Genomic DNA, 6,468 nt, shown 5'->3' with positions numbered 1-6,468 from the left:
TTAATCCAAAGTCATATACAGCTCTTGATTGCTCTCTTTGATGGGGAATATGAAACAAAGAACGTAATCGCAAATCTGTCACTTGATCTATCCACAAGGGTTCTTTTGGTGCGTTAAATAAGTAGTTTAACCCAAAAGTAGATTCTAAATTCGAACTAAATATAGTTTCGTTACTCCCTATAGTGGCATTAGCTTCACTCCCCACACTCTCACTTTGTGTACTCTGTACCGCAGTAGGACTATCAGTGCTTGAAACCACTCGATCCCACTGGTATGAAGTCGCTTCACTTTCCTTTGATGGTGTTTTATCAAATGATATGTTAGGCTCTAAGGATTCTATGTTTGATTTAGACACAACGTCTATCCCCAAGTTCAATAATGTGTTGACCCTCTCAAGCCTTTCTAATAACCAAGCCTCCTGTCGCGCCGCTCGTTCTCTAGCTCGCTGATCTCTAGCTTCGTTTTGCTGCCTCCGTCTCTCTTCTGAATTCATCCACGATTACTAAACTAGCTCTTACTGTCATACTCCAAAATTACACTCGTTTTATTCGAAGCTATAAAAGTAGGTTTTCGCCTGTGTGCGCACTTAGAAGGTTCAAAATAGTTGGCAACTCTGGGTCTATTTCCCCATAAGGCCACTTTTCTTCTTGCTCGGGGATTAAGCCTAAGATTTCAGCAACCTCTCTGACGTCTTTTGTGTCAAAAGTAACTTTTAGACCTCTGGATACACGTATCTAGGGCAGCACATCATCCCAGACCACTCTTCTAAAGGTTCGGTAAGAGTTACGATAATACCAATCAAAGTGGTACGATACACAAATTGTATTTATCTCTACTGTGTCTATTAGCCCAAAGTGTGTTGCTAGTAGAACTATGGTTTGCGCACAATCGTTATAACCCCAACTCAAAGAGGATCATTGCTCTACGTCCACAGTTAATTTAGGGCCAAAATATTCGCCTCCCTCTACTAATTCTGTGTCCCTCGCCCAATCTAGCACTCTTCTTTGGCACTCTTGGGGCAAATTAGGAAAATAGTCCCTTAGAAAAGAGACTATGTATTCACTCATAAATAACGCCTAGGATTTAAATACCCTAGGAAAATTGATCACCCGTTCGAGCGCACTTGGCTCCCGGCAGACGCACCAAAAAATGACTGGCCAAAGACCAAGCCACTTTTAACCAGGTCGACAAGCCAACTCCTAAGAGTTGTTGCACTAAACAAGTGATTATTACTGCTAACTATACTAATTTGGTTTAGCCTTCCATTATTTTTACGACGTTAGTTTGTACTAGTCCAACTAGAGATATCTAAACTCCAGTAAACATACTTAATTTCACACTTTGTTTCTTTTAAACTTTTACAGCTAGGTCTTTATATTGGGCACTAAAACACTAAACCTAGGATAACTACAGTTTCCCTCCATCTTTCAGGAGCGGCTCCTCATAAATTTCTCCTGCCATACTAGTGGCGGTTTATCCAGGAAGTTTTGATGTTTGACTTTAAGAATTTTGTTTCAAGGTATAGATCCCTTGGATCTATTCAAATATCTCCATTTAAATTCCTTTTTATTTTTCTCTTCTCCCACTGATTAACATTAATTTTGTTTATTTATTTAAGTGATAACAAACATTCAAAACACATTTTCCACAGTACCATAAACCCATAATTTTAATTCCTTATAACGTTTCCCCTCTTCATATTACAATTTGTCGTTGCTTTTTAGTGTTTAGATAATTAGTTCGTTTTGCGAGAATAACGTCCTTTCTTTCTTCTTCATCACTAAATACCAATCAGGATAAAAACAGATACTCTCTACACTCTAGCGTAAACACATACATAGTTTATTTTAAATCCCCATATTTCCCTTTAATTTATCAGGTAGTCTTAGTAGCCCTCCACTCATAATTCTTGCAATGAACCGATAATCATTTTTTAATTCGAACAAAATATAGATCCTAAATATGGATGCTGAGGCTTTCCCTCATGCCATCAAAATGATTATCTTATTAAGTTTTTGATATTTGTAATTTGAATTTAAGGTTATAATTTTCTTATCATCAACAAACATCATAAAATACTATTGTATCTCTCATTCTTACCCATCCCTGTGTTATTTAATAGTACATCAGGTATTGTTTTATTTACTCAAAATAAAAATACCATGTTTATATGAAAATATTTCTTTTAGTAGAATATAATTAAATTGTTGTTTCTTTTCGTTTTAAAGCTTACAAAACTTCATCAGAAATCAAGAATTGTCTTTTTAGCCTTTCATGTAAAGATCCATATTTTTATTGATAGAAAACACATTTTATTTAAATGTAAACTATTATTTTTCTTTAAAAATAACATTGTTTAAATTTTTAAATACATAAAATAGTCTTTAAATATTATGAAAATTTTTAGTAAATTTTTGAAGACATAGTTTTTATAAAAAAAATATCATAAGTCAGATTAGATCAACCAAAAATTTTATAAAAATTCATATATGTCAATTTTGAACCATTTTGGAGTATTTTTTACAATTTTTGATTTTTAATTTCAAGTGCACATAAATGTAGACAATCATTCAGCACAAGAAAGCAGGTTTCAAAGCATTTTCTAAAAATATTAAACTAAACATTTACTCATATTATATCATTTATTTTAGATAAACAGTTTAGGCACGTACTTGTAAATCCCACGGGTCGTTGTCACGTCCTTGAAGACCGTGTCCTCCTACAGTCCAGCCAATGGTATCCTCCAGCCAATCGTATCAAATGCGAGCTCATCATTTTGTTTTGCTTCCTCACAGTTTCCCCAGATGCTATTGCTATGATCTCTAATTATGTGGTTACATTAATGCTCCATTTCCATGTTTAGAGGGAAGGCATGGCAATGATCTTCAATTTGATGGCGATGGTGTTTTGATGTTGGAAATGCTTTCTTCCTTTCCCTCTTTACTAGGCGCCATGCAATCTTCCTTCTCCCTCTCTATCTTTCTCATCTCTCTCTTTGAGCCTGCAATCAAATGCCTAATATAAATATACTGGTAGCGTATGGAGTTGTCGGATTGTCCTGTCGACCAAAGGTGCGATCAAGAAACACTTAGATCATAATCTCGTGCAACTGCCCTGCTTCATAATCATCTTCCTTGTATGGCGCCTTGTATCAGAAGCACACTCAACTGCAATTCGGGCCCCAAATCTTTCCTCGCAGTTTACTCAGAGATAGAGAGAGACGCAACGAGAATGTAACTGAATTGTATTGCCCGTAAAATGAGAAAGCATACATAGGGTAATATAGGCACCTTTGCACCCTTTGAAATGTCAATGTGTGAGGTATTACTACTAGTTGATGACCTCAATGACACAAGGACAACTCTTGCTCGTCTAGACCAACCAACTTTACCATATGCATGGTAGCCAACTCCTCCTCCATAACAAACTTTTATATTTCCACGAAGGTTGCCACAAAAGTCATCGATATGATCATGTCCGTTAAAGACCACACGAACATCTCCTACTTCATGTAAGGTGGACAAGAAGCCAAAGTTCACTTGTCCACAACCAATTGATCCCTCTTGCTTAACTCTAGTTATTGAGCAAAGACTTGCCATACGTGTCTCAACTAGAGGAATGTGAAAGTAAGCCAAGGCAGGAATCTTATCCATAGGTGTAGATGCATTGATTTTGTTTCGTTCCTGCAGTTCGATAGATAGCTCTTTAAACCATTTCTTTTGGCTTTCTTGAATCCATCCATAACCATGTATCCTCTTCACCTTGGAGTAGTCCCCACTATCAAGCATGTAAAGATTTAAGACACTTCTTCTTTCATGCTCTGATCCCAATGGGCCTTGCACTTCTAAGTGGTAGTTACCAAATCCATCTATGTCGGTGACGAGTTTGTTGCTTGAATTCTCCATCCCCCTACCACCCTGTACATCATGGTGTTTAACTTCTTTTGGATATACTTGTGACAAGGTGTAGTCCATGGTGGTAATGCATTTTAAAAAAAAAGCAAAAGAAGGATGGTTGAAATATGAAGAGACCACCACGTGTGTTGTACAAGAGTGTTAGTTGATGAGGACCACAATACTTGGTAATCAATTGTAGATAGATCATGATCATCAAGTCGTTTCCAAGTAGAAATCTACCCTACTCCTAACCAATACATATCGTGGATTGATGTTGCAAAATTTCCTTTGGCACCCTTTGGCACCACACAAGGATGAATTCACATATGACATAGTGTGTCCTTATAACCTTTAACACCTGGCACACACGAGAAACCAATTGTTTACAATTGAGAACCCACTTACACCCTTGATTGAAGTCAAATGCCTTATCGGGGAATTACATTTTGGAATGATGAACATCAAACATGAAAATCTTGCTTTGGCATTAATTCACCAAAAGACTCCTCCATAAGCTTGTCCAAGATTGTGTCTTACAGGCTCCATGTCTATAGGTAGTAAATCCGGTCTTCTCTTTGCCTGGTATGCCCCCTTTGGATCACTTCGTCCTTGTAGAAGTCATCCTCTTGAATCTGATATTCAACACCTCCCCAAAGGAATCTCCATAATAATCACCAATGATCTAATGATCACCCCTTGATCATCACTGCAGTATTACTGTAGACAATAATCACAATCATGATGCTGTGTATTCTTCATAAAGAATTTAATCCTTAGGAGGTAGGAGGTAGCATAACTAGTGAAATCCCCCATCCCTTAGATTAATACTAAGATATCCTATCAACCTGTCAAGACCTTGCCTAGTCTAAAATTCCCCCGAAAACTCCTAATTTATAACAAGGTCCTATCTCCTCTAAGTGATAATAATCCCTATAGGAAAATTTTAAACAGTCATAGCTGAGATTCACTTAGTAAACCTATCAGATTTTGTCTAAAACTCCACCTTCCTCTCGTACAAGAACTTCCTTGTACCAACATCTCCTGGCTAGACTGCAAGAACACGGCCTCCAAAGACAGCAACTACCAACACCGCATCTGTAGTAAATTAATGTAAAAAGATGGTAGTAGGGTGTCACTTATATACAAATTTGCCAAAAAATTGTTGCAATAGATGGCATGTTTTTAGGTGTTGTCACAATGAATGACAACTGGACCATCTCCTTGCACATCCAAATCACCTAATAACATTTGCAGCCATAGCACCTCACATGATGCCATAGCAGCACCTCTATACTCAGCCTCCGTACTCGATAAAGAAACTGTAGGTTACTTTTTGCTGCTCCATGTAACTGCTGCACTACCAAGGGAAAACATGAATCCACTAGTAGATCTTCTATCTGACATGCTACCAGCCCAATCTGCATTTGTGTATCCAAAGACTTGTACATCCTTACCTGCCTCATAAAAAAGTCCATAATGTAAAGTGGACTTCACATATCTCAATATACGTCTAACTACATCCAACAAATGAGGCTTAGGCATATGCATAAACTGACTGACAAGGCCAATAGCATAGCTCAAGTCATGTAAATCAAACTCCCTACCATCCTCCTAAACATAGTAGGGTCTTCTATCTCATCCCCAATGCTGGCACTCAACTTCACATTTTGCTCCAATGGTATTGAAAGAGGTTTACATGCTGTCATACCATACTTGGATAACATATCCAAGCCATAATGCCTTTATGATAGCCATATACCATCATCACATCTGATCACTTCAATACCAATAAAGTATCTTAGCTCACCCAGATCCTTCATCTCAAACTTCTTCTTTAAGAAGTTCTGAACTTTAGCAATCCCATTGTCAATGTCACCTATAATAATCAAATCATCCACATAGATAACTATGATGACCAAACTTGCATCTCCCTTTCTCACATAAAGTGAGTGATCAGCATCAAAAATACAAAATCCAATATTGAAAAGATACTCTCCAATCTTGTTAGACCATACTCTAGGTGCTTGCTTCAGCCCATAGAGCGCCTTCTTTAACCTGCACACATATGTGGGATGCTCTAAATCCTCATAACCTGCTGGCTACTCCATATACACTTCTTATTGTAATTCACCATGCAAGAAGGCATTCTTAACATCCATTTGCTACAAATCCCTACCTTTGGCTGCTTCCAAGGCAATCACGCATCTAATAGTTGCCACCCTAGCAACTGGACTGAATGTCTCTTCATAATCTATGCTATATGTTTGAGCATAGCCTTTTGCAACTAGCCTATCCTTATACCTACTAACAGAACCATCTACATTATGCTTGACTTTGTAAACCCACTTATAGCCAATAGCTTTCTTACCCTTAGGCAAGGGTACCAAATCCCAAGTCTTATTGGCTTCTAATACAACCATCTCCTCATCCATTTGCTGCATCCCAATGAGCATGACCAACAACATCCTCAAAGCAAGTGGGCTCAACATCCTCAACTAGTTTCACCATATAAGCATAATGGTGAGCTGGATAACCTTCAAAACCAAATCTTTTAATAGGCTATTTGACCCTG

The 6,468-nt window shown here is 37.6% G+C and overlaps 1 pseudogene; it reads right to left on the bottom strand.

The window, feature by feature from the left end:
* Positions 1-3,200: 3,200 nt before the first annotated feature.
* LOC148018297 (putative inactive purple acid phosphatase 29 pseudogene) lies at positions 3,201-3,986 on the bottom strand (annotated as a pseudogene).
* Positions 3,987-6,468: the final 2,482 nt, after the last annotated feature.

The sequence above is a fragment of the Lygodium microphyllum genome, chromosome 21, assembly GCF_053477565.2.
Source record: "Lygodium microphyllum isolate KBCC chromosome 21, Lygodium_microphyllum_v1.1.10, whole genome shotgun sequence".
NCBI classification, from domain to species: Eukaryota; Viridiplantae; Streptophyta; class Polypodiopsida; order Schizaeales; family Lygodiaceae; genus Lygodium; species Lygodium microphyllum.
This window is presented reverse-complemented; position numbering and strand designations above follow the sequence as displayed.